The sequence below is a fragment of the Rana temporaria genome, chromosome 10 (genome assembly GCF_905171775.1).
Source record: "Rana temporaria chromosome 10, aRanTem1.1, whole genome shotgun sequence".
NCBI lineage: Eukaryota > Metazoa > Chordata > Amphibia > Anura > Ranidae > Rana > Rana temporaria.
In genome coordinates, this window is record NC_053498.1 from 118446558 (window position 1) to 118464377 (window position 17820).

Genomic DNA, 17820 nt, shown 5'->3' on the forward strand with positions numbered 1-17820 from the left:
GGCCTTTACAGACGTATTAGAAAAGGAGCATTAGATGCTGGAAAGAAAGCAAAAATCACTTTCACTTCTCACAGGAGAGAAGCGTTTGATGCACTTAAATGTTCTTGAATTTCAATGGCCAAAATAATTTATATTCTGGCCAATGAAATGCTTGACACACCTTAACCGCTTCAGTTCTGAAAGATTTACCCCCTCCATGACCAAGCTATTGTAGCGCTACCCCCTTAGGAGCCGCTGATTGTTTTGGGATCGGCGTATTAAGTTACCTCTATGTGTTGTCTAGGGGTGAAGGTAGTGAGTAGAGCAGTAACTGAATGTCCAGTCTGCAGGTGAAGTTTTCTGAATGCTTTATTTCTTGGTCCAACGTGACCAACATCAACTTGAGGTAGACAGGAAAGGTTGATGAAATAAAGTAACTTTGCAGTATCAGGCCTTGGATAAGGAAAAGCAGTCCTGCTTTTCTACAGCTGTAACAATACGTCGCCACTCTAGCCAGAGTGGGTGAAGTGCCCCCGGACAGACCTCTGTCACAGGCCTGGCAGCCAGGGTGTCACTTTAGGTTGCTGGGAGGAACAAGTCTCTGCCACAGACTTGGCTCTGATTAGATTAGGATGCCAGATGAAACCTCTGCCACAGGCTCAATGCTGACAATGTGAACAGCAGAGCGAATCCTCCCAATAGATCATGTCAGGGTCACCGGTTGACAGTGCAAGTGTACCTGTCAATGTCCAGTCACCAGATCCCCGATGGTTCGTTCAAGCCTTTTGGATAACCTGCCTCCGGGTTCTCCTCAAGCCGATCCCCAACGAAAGGCATACAGCCTGGGATCTCCTCAGTAGAAGTGGGGACCCAGTAAGTCACTGGGGCCTCTTTGTGGCATCAGTTGATCCAGGCCAGGAGGGCCCAGAGTCAGGAACTCCGCGTAGCGCGCAACCCCAGGCCAGGTAGGCCATAGTGGTAGGGCCCGCGATGTGCGCACACCCCAAAGGTGGGTGCCGCACCCGGGAACCCGCAAAGAACCCAGAACGGGCTCCGCCACAGAAATAACCCCTCCCAGCTTGCACAGCGAGGCCCAACTCCTCTCATTGGCTGCTGGGAGGAAGCGGCTCCGCCTGGACCTCTCTGGCACCATCTACTGCCCAGGGATGGCACCACATCCCTGAACTGCAGACTGACCCACAGAACAATCCAGAATTTGGCGACAGCCAAATTTAACAAAATTAAGAATGAGAGCAACTTACCTCTCTCATTCTCCCACTAACTTTAGCATAGTGCCCTTTCTGAAAGTAAAGGGGGCGCTACACTATTTTTTGCGATACGACACTGTGTTACTTCAACTGACAATTGTGCGCTTGTGCAACGCTGTACTCAAATAAAACTGACGCCTTTTTTTCCCCACAAATAGAGAGTTCTTTTGGTGATATTTGATCACCTCTGCAGTTTTTATTTTTTGCGCTATAAACAAAAAAATACCGACAATTTTGAAAAAAAAAATATATTTTTTTAACTTTTTGCTATAACACATTCCTAATAAAAAAATGAAAAAACGTACCATGTGATTGGTCAAAGCTAATCACATGGTTTGTGATTGACCTGTTTGTACCATGTGTTTACTGTGACCAATCACAGCTAGCAACACACTATGTATACAATGGATGGCATAGACGAGAACTGGGCCTAGGCCTGAGCTCTCTGAAGGTAAAGGGGACAGCTATCTCAGCAATAGCTAAGATCAAGTGGGCAGAAGAAACGCTAGTAATCCAGTTCCTCAGTGTCAAGCCCTGTACACACGCTCGGTTTTCTCAGCGGTAAAAAGTCTGCTAAGAAAACTGAGGGGAAAGCCGAGAACCCGGCAGGAAAACTGCCATGAAGCTTTGGTCTGGAATCCCGGCCATGTGTATGCTCCATCGGCATTGCCTCGCAGTGTTTCCCAAAGGTAAGTAGTAGATCTGGCGCAAAAAAAAACACTGGGAATCGTGACGGGAAAACTGCAAGGAAGCATACACACATCCGGTTTTCCTGGCCAAAGGCTCTGCTGGCAGTTTTCCTGCCGGGAAAACCAGTCGTGTGTACGAGGCTTTCTGCTCAAAATCCATCTCCCAGGATGAGATCTTTTCATCAGTCGGATCTATCTGTGCCTTACATGAACTCTTGTTTTCAGAATATTTAAGAAATACCTTTTGGTCACAGCGTCATCGGCAATCTAAGAGGCTGTTTGTCATACCAAGTAAGAAGAACAGAGGGAAGAAGGCTACCACCAGAACCTTAGCTGGATTGCTTGTAGATCTTATCCAAAGAGGAATACAGGGCTATAGGAGTGGACCTGCCAGCGGTGGTGATGGCACATTTGACGAGGTCTGTCGCAGCTTCCTGAGCGGTTTATTCCAGGATCTCCATGGAGACAAACATTTTCGACAGAGGCATAGTGATGAAAACAAAACGAAAATTTAATTACCCCACATTTTGGTAATTTGAGGAAAACTATGACGAAAATCAATGCCATTTTTGTGAACGAACAAAAAATAGATTGAAAATGTGAGGGAGGGACATTGACCTACATGAACATCCATTTTCCTTGGAGCTCCGCCTTTAAAGCCTGTGAGTGCAAGCAAGGTAGCATGCTTAATGGTGTGGTGTGGTGTGCTTTGCACTGTGCAGCATTACAGGCCTTCTCAGACTGCCCAGAGCAATGTGTTTTATTAAAGGCTTCCTCACACTACCATCCAGAGCACTGTGCATTATAGGCCTCCCCTCAGACCACTGTCCAGAGCACTGTGCAGCATTAGAAGCCTCCAAGGGTAATGTGCAGCATTACAAGCCTCCTCAGAGAACTGTGCAGCATTGCAGGCCTCCTCAGACCCTTGTCCAAAGCACTGTGCAGCATTACAGGCCTCTCAGACCACCGTCCAGAGCACTGTGCGGCATTACGGGCCTCCTCAGACTACTGTCTACAGCACTGTGTAGCATTACAGGCCTCCTCAGACTACCGTCCAGAGCACTGTGCAACATTACAGGCCTCCTCAGACCACTGTCCAGAGCACTGTGCGGCATTACGGGCCTCCTCAGACCCTTGTCCAAAGCACTGTGCAGCATTACAGGCCTCTCAGACCACCGTCCAGAGCACTGTGCGGCATTACAGGCCTCCTCAGACTACTGTCTACAGCAATGTGTAGCATTACAGGCCTCCTCAGACTACCGTCCAGAGCACTGTGCAACATTACAGGCCTCCTCAGACCACTGTCCAGAGTGTCTGTGCAGTTTGTTCAAAACTTAAAGGGTCACTAAAGGAAACATTTTTTTTAGCTAAATAGCTTACTTTACCTTACAGCAGTCCTGGTTTCATGTCCTCATTGTTCGTTTTTGCTCTGATGTTGCTGTAATTCTGCTCTGTTCTGGACACTTCCTGGTTGTCTGTTTCCTGATGACCACAGTACTGGGAGGTTCTAGTTTTGTTTTACAAACCATCACTGCTCTATACAGCACAGAGGCAGGATAACATGCAAAAACGAAACTGAAACTACAGGTACATTATATGATTGATTTTTATCTATTTTTAATCGTTTTTAAAAGGAATCAGTTAACTATTATGTCTCTATACCCTGTAAACAGTCATTTGAGCAAAAAAAAATATTTCCTTTACAACCATAAATAATATAGATTATTATAATAGATTTTAGTCGACTAAAATGTACTGGAGATTTAACTCAACTAAAATGTAGGACATTTCAATTAATTAACACATACTGCAGATTTTCATCGACTAAAGCTAAAATAATTACAGACGACTGAAATACAACTAAAACTAAAATAGAAAAGACTATAATTAAAACTAAATTGAAATTTTATGCCAAAATTAACTCTGGTTATGCATATAGATGTGTCCTTTTGCACGCAACATAACTTACACGGATGTACAGAACACAAATATATATTTTTTTTTTGTTTACAAATTTTAATTTAGAAATATTGTATATCACATAGTACAAACATTTATTTTAAGGTTTACACAGTTTAAATATCTTGAGCATTTAGATAAAATTGTAGTGTGGTGGCATTTTTTATTTAAAGTGTATGTAGCCAAAACCCAATTTTAAATTGAGTGGGGAAATTGTTAAGACCCCTGTGTTTTATTTTTGTCTATGCCCTGTTAGGGATATTCCTCTTCACTTCCTTTCCCAGGGATGCAACAGGAAGTAAGAGGAAAACTCTCCAAAGTGAGGTAAAATCCTCTTGGTATTGAAACAGGTGCTCCATAGGAAGTTTTAAAGGGGTTGTAAAGGTAAAAGTTTTTTCACCTTAATGCATCCTATGCAGTGCGCATGTGCGGGACTTCTGGAGCAGACGTGCTCTAGCTGAGCTCCGCTCGCTCCGGCCCTGAATCCGGCTACAAACAGCGCTGACAGAGGGGATCGAGCGCCGCAAGCATCGCGGCAGTGTTCCCGAGAGGGGAATGAACAGAAGGGCTAGAGGACAGCCGAAGAGGGGACAAAATAAACACGCCGGATCGTCCGGCGGCACAGGGCCTTCCCCAAACGCTAGGCCGTAGCCTAAAATGGCGTCGGGACGGAGCGACGCACGAGGCGGTGCTGCTTCCAGGGCCTCTCTGGCACGGACATCCAGCCAGGACAGCTTCCCGGAGCTGGTGGGGGACCCGTTTGCTTCCCAATCCTCGGGAGACTCGGCGGCCTGCAGCAGGAGGGGTGAGTCAACTTTACAACCCCCGTCCCCGGACCCCTATGTGGCCCAACAGGAGGCAGTGGACTCTCCAGCCTCATCCCTAGGGGGAAACATGATGGATTTGGCTGAGGCCATGTTCAGCCAGGCCAGCCAGGCTAGCCAGCAGGGACAGGACATTGTGATGGCTCAGATCCCACAGTATTCCCCAGATGCTGTGCTGCTGGCACGCTTCTCCACAATGCTGCAGCAGGAACTGTCCAAGGCCTGCACCCTCATCACAACAGATCTTAAGAGGGACATTCATAGCTTTGGAGAGCGCTTTGACCGGATAGAGACTAAAGTGGATGGTACGGTCAAAAAAGTCAATCAGAATGCTGGCATGATCACTGACCTTCAAACTAGGCTGGAGGAAGCAAATAATAAAATTGAAGATTTAGAGAACCGCTCTCGCAGGTACAATGTTCGCATACGGGGTCTTCCTGAGACGTGCACGGACCTGGAAGAGGTCATGGGAGAGCTTATGAAGGAATTGATACCTGATATTGCTGACCACCACATGGAGATCGATCGTATCCATAGGGCCCTGACAGCCCCTCGGTCGGACGGTCTGCCGCGCGACGTAATAGCCAAGCCGCATTTCTATCGCATTAAGGAAAAACTGATGTTGACGGCTCGAAACAGACCGGACCTGTCACTGCGGGGGTCCCCGATACAGCTTTACACAGATCTGGCTCCATCAACGGTCATGAAACGCAGGAATTTAAAGCCTTTACTGCAGCAAATGATCAACAAGCAGATAAAGTACAGATGGTCTTTTCCGTTTAAACTGTCTTTTGCTTATAAAGGCCGCTCTTATTCGTTCACAACATTCCAGGCGGGAGAGGATCTGCTCCTGGAATTGGGAATCATCGCTCGGGGCTCTCCGACCCCGTCGCCTCGACGGGATGAGGATCGTCCCATCTCCCCGCTATGGCAGGATGTCAAGAAGCGCCAGACCAGGCAGTCGCAGCGAAAGACCTGATTAAGTACCCGACTGATTTGGTGGCTTTTCATTTGTGGTGGGACACAATTGTCCCGATGCCAAAGATGAAGCTCGGATGTCTTGTTGGAGCTTCCCCTCTATAGCCTCCCTTTCCGCGCCTTTTTGTGCGGAGGGTGGTTGTGTACTTCTGAAATTTTTGAATTTTTATTTTTATACTTTTACTTGCTTTCTTACCCGTTTTGTATTTTTCTGCTCCTCGGGCCCCTCTGGCCTCCCCCCCCCCCCGGGGTTTTGATTGCTGGAGCCCGGACAGGTTGGAATCCAGCTCAATTACATATTGTTCTTCATGATGGACTGCCTGGGGTTGGGGGGGCGATCAGTGAGATATGCTGAGAAATGTTTAAATACGTGTTGCTTGACTGACCTGTTTTTTCCCTCTTAGCAGGAATGTTGTCTGACCAGGCAATTTTTCATACCCCGATTGTCAGCACAGGAGTGTTTTTTTTTTTTTTTTTTTTTGGGTTGGAGTGGTTATATGTGCCACCCGATTGCAAGACTACTCACCCTCCCAGGAGGATGGTACCCTTGCACACTTTGTTCCGGGAGTTATTCCCCGGTGGGGGTTTTCCCCCGTTCGGATACTATTTTGATCTGTTATTACAGATATGTTCATTCAGGATCTTGGCCGCTAGGCCTACTGTTATTCCTTTTGTTTCTTGCTTTATTTTCTCTTATCCTTTCTTCTTTTCTCTTGAGGGCACCGTTCCAGCTCCCGGTCCGCCTCGCATCTCCAGCGACTGTCCTGCGATCATCAATCTCCACAGTGACTTCTCCAACCCGCTTGATGTCCCAAGGTAAGAGTGCTCTGCCCTGCCGCGATGGCTAGATCCTATTCAACGGATTATGCAGTCATTACTCATAATATCCACGGATTTAACTCCCCTATCAAGAGAACCAAAGCCTTTCAGTTTTATCATAAGCAGAGGGCTGACGTTCTCCTGCTACAGGAGACCCATTTCGCCAGGTCCTCGGCACCTCGATACCTCAATGCTAGGTATCCACAATATTTCCTCTCTTGTGGCCCAGAAAAGAAAGGGGGAGTAGCTATTTGTTTTTCTAAGAGAGTTCCCTTCACACCTATAACTATAGTCAAAGACAGGGTGGGGAGATACCTGATGGCAGTGGGTCGTCTCCACGATCAGCTAGTTTCCTTTATCACGTATTATGCCCCGAACACGGGCCAGCTGGAATTTTTCCGAAATATGCTTCGGATACTATTGCCTAAGGTTCAGGGACAGCTGATAATGGGAGGGGATAGTAATATTCCGTTGGATAGGACTATGGATAAATCGGACCCGACTAAATCAATCATGAGGCGTCCCCCGGCGAGTAGCTGCAAGGCTGCACGATTGTTTAATTCGTGTGATCTGATTGATATTTGGCGGGAGTGCAATTCCTCAACGAGGGATTTTACTTACTATTCCCAGGTGCATCGATCCTTCTCTAGGATTGACCATCTCTTGGTCCGTACCTCTTTGCTCCCATACGTGACTTCTGCAAAAATTTTAACTACCCCTTGGTCGGATCATTCTCCGATAAAATTATCCACCAGAGGGCTGTGGACTAAAGCCACCCCCTCACCGTGGCGCCTCAACGCTAGCTTACTGAATGACCCTGTCCACTATGGGGAAATTGAGAGGGAAATACAGGCATACTTTGAAGTTAATAAATCAGCTGACACCTCCCCTGCGATAACTTGGGCTGCCCACAAAGCAACGATACGGGGCAAACTGATCCAAATAGCTAGTAGACTGAAGCGGACGCGGGAGCAAACAATTTCTCGGTTAGAGGACGACTTGGAGGCCTTAATGTTGGAACAGCATAGGAACCCCCAGACAGATTTGAGTTTTAAAATTGACGAGGCACGCTTGGCGCTGAACCTTAGTCTGACTACGCAAGCTGAGAAACACATCAGTTGGTCCAAACATCGGTTTTATACGATGGGGGACAAACCATCTACGTTGTTAGCGAGGAAATTGGTGCCCCGACCGTACACCCCGACTCTGCCGAAGTTGCGCTTACCGACCGGCCACTTCACTCAAAACCCTGAGCGGATCGTTCGGGAATTTTATAAGTTTTACTCGTCATTGTATCTCCAGCGGGACAGTTTGGACCGGGCTAAGCTCGAAGCATTTTTTCATGACCTTAAATTGCCCAAAATTTCCCGAGACCATGTGGACCTGATGGATGATGCGATTACTGAAGCTGAGATTGGGGCGGCCATTAAATTTTTGAATCCCACAAAGGCCCCTGGACCGGACGGTTTTTCTGGTCATTACTACCGGAAATATCGAGACGTTCTTACCCCTCATTTATGTAAATATTTTAATGATCTACGCCGGGACGGCAAAATCCCTACACACAACAACGCGGCTTTCATTCATGTCATACCGAAACCGGTCAAAGACCATGGAGATTGTGCGAATTATCGCCCAATCTCGTTAATTAATACTGACCTGAAAATATTAACTAAAGTCCTGGCTCTAAGACTGAATACTTTTCTCCCTCATTATATCCATCCGGACCAGGCGGGTTTCGTTCCCAATAGACAGGCGTCAGACCAAACTCGCAGAATTATCAATTTGATCTCGGCGATTCAATCAAACTGGGATGGGGAGGGTCCTAGAGGGGGTATGTTGCTTTCATTAGACATCCAGAAAGCATTTGATTCCCTCTCCTGGGATTATCTCTTCGACGTGCTACATCGGTACGGATTTGGTGAGCGTTTCCTGGCTCTCCTTCGTACGCTTTATGATACACCGACGGCCTCCTTAATGATTAAAGGATACCCCTCTCAATCTCTAAACATCAGAAGGGGCACTAGACAGGGATGCCCGTTGTCCCCGCTCCTGTTTGTCCTGGCTATAGAGCCGTTAGCAATAAAAATCAGGGACTGCCAGGATGTTCGGGGGATCGTTGGTGGTGGCTACGAGCATAAATGTTTATTTTTTGCCGATGATTTGTTGCTGACTATGTCCTCACCAAGCACGTCCCTACCCAATCTATATAATATTCTAAAGCCATTTTCAGATATCTTGGGTTTGAAAATAAACCATAGTAAATCTAGGGCCCTCAATATCTCTTTGTCTAGTTCTGCCCAGTCAGTGATCGAAAGAACACATCGGTTCCATTGGGAATCTGAAATGCTTTCTTATTTGGGAGTCAATCTAACCTCTTCTCTCCAAACCTTGTATAAAAAGAATTACCCAGCCTTAATAAAAAAAATGATCGAGGACCTGGCGAAATGGCGAATCCACCCTCCATCATGGTTTGGCAGACTCCACTCTATAAAGATGAACATCTTGCCAAGGATATTGTACTTATTTTGTACATTACCGATAGCCTTGGTGCGCAGTGACTTGGAGTTGTTACAAAGAAAAATCCTTGAATTCATCTGGGGAGACAAGAGGCCTAGGGTGAACAAACGCACTATGTATACCTTGAAACGGAAGGGAGGATTGGGCCTACCTAACCTGCAGAAATATTTCTATGCGGCTCAGTTAGCCCAACTCTCCAGGTTCCATTCAAAGCGGTCACAGGCGATCTGGATGATCATGGAATCCTACGCGTGTCGCCCGTCTCCTATTTCCCATATATTGTGGCTTCCGCCTAAAGACAGACCCACCATTTTATGCCCATCTTTATCCTTTTCCTTGGATATTTGGGATAGGGTCTCTAGAACACAGGCTTTTAAATCGCCTCATTCCCCATTGGCCCCCCTGTTGAGAAATCGTGCTTTCACCCCGGGTCTCGACCCAGTTGCTTTCCAATGGTGGACGAATAAGGGACTACTGCGCATAGCGGACCTTTGCGACAGAGGGAAGGTTCTCTCTGAGCAGGTTTTGCGGGAGAAGTATCAAATGCCATTGATAGAATGTTACAGATATGTTCAGATACGTCACTTTATACAAATGTTGGCCCGCCAGGGAGACTTGGAGGTTCATACCCCCATGGAGTATCTTTGCGTTCGCTATGACAGTATGCGGGGACATATTTCTGAGTTATATGCGATGTTGATGTCGTCTTCCACTAAGCTGAATTACATGCTCCGGTGGGAGGAGGACCTGCAGGAAACCTTTGATCTAAATAAGTGGTGTGAGCTGGCAGAGACTGCTTCTAAGTCACTTATAAACACGTCCATTATAGAAGCCAATTATAAAGTGTTGCTTAGATGGTATATGGTGCCGGCCAGACTCGCTACCTTTGTTCATGGGGCCACCCCCAACTGTTTCCGGGGATGTGGCCAGGTGGGAACCGCCTATCACATCTGGTGGTCATGTCCAAAGGTCAGAAGATTCTGGATTAGGGTATATAATTTTATCTACTCATTGACCCAGTTGAACATGACTAAATCTGCAAAGCATGTTTTTTTGGAGCGACAGGGTGGTGGAGGCCTTTAAAGCCCAAAGGCGATTGCTTATGTTTATCTTTATATCAGCTAAGATCACGATAGCCAGAAATTGGCGCGCCGCCTCCTTGCCGCTCGAACAGCTTAAACGGAAACTGTCATGGTTAATGCTAAATGAAAGATTGACGGCACTGATTCAGGACAAGCTGGAGATTTTCCATAAGGTTTGTGACCCGTGGCTGGCTTACTTGGCTAGCGATCTAAGATCGCTGGAGATGTGAGCTACGGTTATGGATCCATTTAATTGATTTCTAGGGGCTGGTCGGTTGCTCTCCTATCTGTTCCCTCTCCTTTTTTTTTTTTTTTTCTTTTCTTTTTCTTCTTTTCTTTTCCATATACGATACTGCTTATTTATTTTTATTTTTTACACCTCCATCTTTCCAACAGAAGTCTTTCAAAGCGGGTCCTCCCGTTCGGATAGTAATAGAGGCAACAGAATGGATTTGGGGTTTCCAGATCCAGGTCTCTTGACCGGCAGGTCTTGGGCCTACTAAGGTTTGGTCATCGATTAATTGGGGAGAACCACACTCAGTGTTTTACCCTGGAGTATTTTATTATGCTTTTTGTTACGATGATGATGCCGAATAATATATGGTGTTATGTATTGGGATGGAGACCTTAGGTGTTTGTTAACACTTTTGTGGCGATGCTTCTGTGTTGTTGTAATACTCATTTTCTTTCAATAAAAACTATTGGAAAATAATGCATCCTATGCATTAAGGTGGAAAAACATCCGACAGCACTGGAAATCCCCCCCCCCCCCCGAGCCCCGGTTTTACTTACCTTACCCCTCGAAAGTCCCAAGATCGTCCCTGTCATCCTCTTCGGTTCCCAGCCTGGCCGTTAATTGGCTAGGTTGGACGGGTTGATAGCAGCGCAGCCATTGGCTGGTGCTGCTGTCAATCACATCCAATGACGCGGTGCCGAGTGATACAATCGGCGGCTATGCCCGCCACTGTATCACGGGAGAGCGCCCGCAAAAGCTTTCCACCATGGGAGCTCTTTCGCATGAAGGTGGAGAGCTCTTGCGGAGGGGGAGTCATGACAGCCGCCGAGGGACCCCAGAAGACCAGGATCGGGGCCACTGTGTGCAAAACGAGCCACACAGTGGAGGTAAATATATATATATTTTTTTTCAATAACAAACATGTTATATCTTTAGTGTCGCTTTAACTCTATTCACATTCCATTGACAATGGTCACCCCCAGGCCAAGTAAGGGCCTGTGTCAACAAGTTTTTGTTCTCATCATACAGGTTCTGCATTCTCATCCAAATCTATGGGAATGCAAAACTTGCTTGAAGTAGATCAAAAGCAGTTGCCAGTGAATTCTGAAGGGTCTCAAATTGATGCCAAACTTCTTTATCTGTAAGTAATTAACTATTATTGTTGGTTTTCCATATCAGAGGTTTCTATTACATGCAAGTCATCTAACCTGTGGGGTTTATTTGCTATAACTGGAGAGTGGCGTGCATGGTAACCAATCAGCTTCTAACTTCAGCTTGTTCAATTAAAGGAGCAGTACATCCAAAGCTTATTTGGCTGTACTTTTCCTGTGCCCCGTTTTCAGCAGACAGCGGGCTGAAGTCACAGAGCCGGTCCAGGGAAAGATCACAACCAATGTGGTAGGGATCCGCCCACATGCCTGGACCGGCACCCGGCTTAGCCTCTCAGCAAGAACCGAGCGATCAGCACTGTTTGATCACTCGGTTCTCAGTCTTATGCCGCGTACACATGATCGGAAATTCCGACAAGAAAACCGTAGACTTTTATCCAACGGAATGTTGGCTCAAACTTGTGTTGCGTACACACGGTCACACAAAATTCCGACCGTTAAGAACGCGGTGACGTACAACACTACGACGAGCCAAGAAAAATTAAGTTCAATAATTCCGAGAATGCGTCTAATTCATTCCAACAATTCATTTCCGACAAGAACTTTTCCCGTCGGAAAAAATGAGAACCAGCTTTAAAATTTTAGTTGTTGGAAATTCCGACAGAAAAAGTCAGATGAAGCCTACACACGGTCAGAATTTCCGACCAAAAGCTCACATCAAACTTTTCTTGTCCGAAATTTCCGACCGTGTGTACGCGGCATTAGAGCTGGCGGTGGACTGATGCTGTAGCCACCTAGGCAAGTTTGACTACCCCCCCCCCCCCAAAAAAAAACATACTTCTCTTTCAAGCATTGGCAACAAAACTGGACTAGGATTGGTTTCAATGCACAGCTGCACCAGATCTTGCACTCTGCAGTTTTAGCAAATCAACCCCAGTATGTTCTTCTACCCACAGAGCAATACGTCTACATAACCTGAAGATTATAAAAATATAATGCACCATTTCCTTATGGTACTATTAATGTAAACCGGTCATGGTTCACCTTTTGAAAATGACAGCCGATTAAGATGCTGACTCTAAAACCCCTTTCACACTGAGGTGCTTTGCAGGCGCTATAGCGCTAAAAATATCGCCTGCAAAGCACCCTGAGCTCTATTTACTCCAGTGTGAAAGCCCGAGAGCTTGTGGTGGTGTGTTGGTAGGATGGTAAAAAAAAAAAAAATCTTTGAGGCGCTGTAGGAGCGGTGAATACACCGCTCCTACAGCACCCCTGCCCATTAAAGTCAATGGGCAGCGCCGCTGCCAAGGCACTTTGCGGGCGCTTTTAACCCTTTTTCGGCCTCTAGGAGGGGTTAAAAGCGCCCATTAGTGGTCGAATAGCGCCACTAAAACGACGGTAAAGTGCCTTTTGATCTTGACAGAACTTTTGTCATCTGATAACTTCCTATAATCTTTAACCATGCGGCACTTATTAGTTCCCAGCTATGTTTGAGGACTACAAAACCCCTGTCTACGCTACAGAGAAAATGGAAAGGGGCAATGTTCTGCATTCTTAAAAAAAACTTCCTGTTCTAGGGTGAAAAAGCTTTCTTTTGGGGATATTTAATCACCACTAGATTTTAAATTTTTTTCTAAACAAAAAAAGACCAACACTTTTTAAATAAAATGTGTTTTTCTTAGTTTCGGTTATAAAATTTTGCAAATAATCTTTCTTCAGAAATTTAGGTCAAAACGTATTCTGCTCATCCAGTCTGGCCATCAATCTGCTATAGGCCAGGCACGAAGGTGTTAAACAAATGCAGTCACCACATGTACAGTATATTATATTTTTGTTTTGGGGTTTAGATACACTACAATAAGTGAAAATTGGCAGGGTATACAAGCCTTTTCATAGATGGCCATGAAAGGCAAGTAGACGCCCACCTTGAGAGATGGAATACCTCTTTAACCACTTCTGTACCGTGGGACGTCATATGATGTCCTGGACTTTAGTGGGGGATATCTGAATGATTCCTGCAGCTACAGGCATCATTCAGATATCCTTTTCTTCAGGCGACGATTCTGTGCACCAGAAGAACAATCATAGCGGCGATTTTGCCGCTTGATCGTTCTTATAGGCGGCGGGAGGGGACTTCCCCCCCCCTCCTGCTGCTACCCGGTGCTTCTCGGGGCTCTCCTGTGCCATCGGAGGGCCGGAGAATGAATCGGCCGCCGCCGGATGGGGAGGATAGAGATTTCCAGATCTCCATGACCGTCGGAGGCCCGGGTACCCATAAGTAAACAAAGCCGCAATCGCTGGTGAAAGCATGAGATCAGTGATTTTTTTCACAGTCTCATACTTTCCAGCCTGGAGGAGAGATGTGGGGTCTTATTGACCCTGCATCTCTCTACAACGAGGATCTGTCACACACTGTTCCTATTACAAGGGATGTTTACATTCCTTGTAATAGAAACAAAAAGTGATAAAAATAAAAATAAAAAGTAAAATTAAAAAAAAATCAAGTAAAAAAAAAAAAAAAAGTTTGGCGCCATTCCATGAGTGTGCGCAATTTTAAATCGTGACAAGTTAGGTATCCATTTACTCGGCGTAACATCTTTCACATTATACAAAAAAATTGGGCTAACTTTACTGTTCTGTTATTTTTTAATTCATGAAACAGTTTTTTTTGCCCAAAAAGCGCTTGAAAAATGATTGCGCAAATAACGTGCGAGATAAAAAGTAGCAATGACCGCCACTTTATTCCCTAGGGTGTCTGCTAAATTTAAGCAACTAATGCCCCGTACACACGATTGGAAATTCCGACAGCAAAAGTCCGATGTGAGCTTTTGAATGGAAATTCCGACCGTGTGTATGCTCCATCAGACTTTTGCTGGCGGAATTTCCGCCAGCAAAAGATTGAGAGCTGGTTCTCAACATTTTCAGACGGAAAAAATTCTTATCGGAAAATCCTTTCACCTTTAGCAATTCCGACGCATGCGCGGAAGCATTGAACTGCATTTTCTCGACTTGTCGTTGAGTTGTACATCGCTGCGTTTTTGATGGTCGAAATTTCCGAGAACTTTTGTGCGACAGTGTGTATGCAAGCCAAGCTTGAGCGGAATTCCGTCGGAAAAACCATCCAAGGTTTTTCCGACGGAAAATCTGATTGTGTGTACGGGGCATTAGAGTTGCTCAAACTGCTCCAGGTCTAGGATCTGTATATTAACAGTTCTCGGGAAGATACACTAAACAGGCAGAGCACCCATGCTTACTGCTAGTTCCATTACTTTGCTATACATTTGTTATTATAAGCTGTTAAATGTAAAACTGATTTTTACATTTAAGTCCATTTAATAGTCTTGAATAAAAATAAACTGTGAAATGTTAAAAGTTTAAAAAGTGTTACTAAACCCAGGACCCTGCATTCACTATATCTGGTCTCCCACTGTACACAGAACATGAAAACGCAATTATTTTAGTAAATATAAAATGCCAAGTACCTTTTCTCATCAGCAGTTTATAGCAGTCTTGTGACTTTTATCAGTGTCTGGTTAAGTTATTCCCCCCGACTGTCCAATGAGGCTGTAGGACCCCTGACTTTGTCTGGACAGTGCAGATTCGTCCCTATGCTGATCACATGCACCCTCCAAAAAAAAAAAAAAAACTCTAGCAATACACACCAAGGCTCTATACTATCAGCAGATGGGGACAGTACAAGAAGGGAATAATCAGAGAAGACAGGGTCAAACAGCCCGTTTGCACAATGCAGAGGATTAACTGCTTAGGCCTCATAATGAGTACAACAAGCACGCTTTACTGCATATACCAGTGATACTCGAAAAATTTGAATATCATGCAAAAGTTCATTTATTTCACTAATGCAACTTAAAAGGTGAAACTAATACATGAGATAGACTCCTTACATGCAAAGCAAGACAGTTCAAGCCGTGATTTGTCATAATTGTGATGATTATGGCTTACAGCTCATGAAAACACTAAATCCACAATCTCCGAAAATATGAATATTACATTCAATCAATAAAACAAGGATTGTACATAGAACAATATCGGACCTCTGGAAAGTAGAAGCATGCATATGTACTCAGTGCTTGGTTTGGGCCCCTTTTGCAGAAATTACTGCCTCAATGTGGCGTGACATGGAAGCGATCAGCATGTGGCACTGCTAAGGTGTTATGGAAGACCAGGATGCTTCAATAGCGGCCTTCAGCTCTTCTGCATTGTTCTGTCTCATGTCTCTCATCTTTCTCTTGGCAACACCCATAGATTCTCTATGGGGTTCAGGTCAGGTGAGTTTGCTGGCCAATCAAGCACAGTAATCCCACCGTCATTGAACCAGGTTTTGGTGCTTTTAGCAGTGTGGGCAGGTGCCAAGTCCTGCTGGAAAATGAAGTCGGCATCCGCATAGAGCTTGTCTGCGGAATGAAGCATGAAGTGCTCCAAAATCTCCTGGTAGGCGGCTGTGCTGAACCTGGACTTAATGAAGCACAGTGGACCAACACCAGCAGATGACATGGCTCCCCAAATCAACACAGACTGGAATATTCACACTGGACTTCAAGCATCTTGCAGTGTGTGCCTCTCCATTCTTCCTCCATACTCTGGGTCCTTGGTTTCCAAATGAGATGCAAAATTTGCTTTTGTCAGAAAACAGGACTTTGGACCACTGAGCAACAGACCAGGTGTGTTTTTCTTTATCCCAGGTAAGACGCTTCTGACGTTGTTTGTTGTTCAGGAGGCTTGACAAGAAGAATACGACATTTGAAGCCCATGTCCAGGATCTGTCTGTGTGGTGGCTCTTGATGCACTGACTCCAGCCTCAGTCCACTCCTTGTGAAAGTCCCCAACACTTTTGAATGGCCTTTTCCTGACACTCTTCTCCAGGCTGCGGTCATCCCTGCTGCTTGTGCACCTTTTTTTCCCCACTCTTTTCCCTTCGACATAACTTTCTATTAATGTGCTTTGATACAGCACTTTGGGAACATCCAACTTCTTTTGCAGTTACCTTTTGAGGCTTTCCCTCCTTAAGGAAGGTGTCAATGATGGTTTTCTGCACAACTGTCAGGTCAGTAGTCTTTCCCATGATTGCGATTCCTACTGAACCAGACAGAGACCATTTAAAGGATCAGGAACCCTTTGCAGGTGTTATGGCTTAATTAGCTGATTAGAGTGGGACACTTTGAGCCTAGAATATTGATCATGGCTTGAACCATCTTGCTTTGCATGTAATGAGTCCATCTCATATTAGTTTCACCTTTTAAGTTGCATTAGTAAAAATAAATTAACTTTTGCACGATATTCAAATTTTTCAAGTTTCACCTGTACAGACTGTTTTACTGTTGTGGGTTTAGTAACACTTTAAAATCATATATTCATTTCCACATTATATTTCAATTATATTCCAGAACAAATTCAATTTCTCCTAAATGATCTTGAGGTTTGAAAAGAATCCTTTACATTTGCTTGCTTGAAATCGATGACACGTATTGACTATGTCCTGTGAGTCACACAATTCACAGAGCCTGTCTTCTGAACTACAGAGAGAAAGAATTATAGGGAGGCAGTCATAGGAATCACAACTTTCAGGCAGCAAGAGATATGTATTGTAGCCCTTGGAAATTAAAGTAAATTAAAAGAAATGAGAAGCTGAAAAGCATGCAGGGAATCCTTAATTAGTGCAAACCAGGAGGGGCAGCAGACAGACAGCACTACCCAAATAAGGAGATTTTGCAGGTAAGCTTATATGGGATTGTCAAAAACAAAATTGTTTGTATTGCTATCACACTGTTGATGTTATAAAATTAAAGCGGATGTGCCAGTATAAAAAAATATTAAAAGCCAGCAGGTACAAATACTGCAGCTGCTGACTTTTAATATTAGGACACTTACCTGTCCTGGAGTCCAGCGCCGTCCGCAGCGGAGGACGAGCGATCGCTCGTCACTCTGCTGCTCCCCCGCCATCCTCAGTGAGGGAACCAGGAAGTGAAGCGCTCCAGGTTCACTACCCGGTTCCCTACGGCGCATGCGCGAGTCGCGCTGCGCCCGCTGATTGGCTCACACGCTGTGTGCTGGGAGCCGAGTGTTCCCAGCACACAACGGGCGACAGACGGGAAGTCAGAAAAACCTGTCTTTTGCCCGTAGCGTGTGGCCGGAAGTGGGTTCAAATACCTGTCTTTAGACAGGTATCTGCACCCCCCTCCCCCCGAAAGGTGTCAAATGTGACACCGGAGGGGGGGTGGGTGCCGATCAGCGTGAGTTCCACTTTAGGGTGGAGCTCTGCTTTAAAGTCAATGCTGTGACTGTAGATCTACTTTAAAACCCTGCATTACATAAATGCTCTCAATGTCCTTACAGTGGT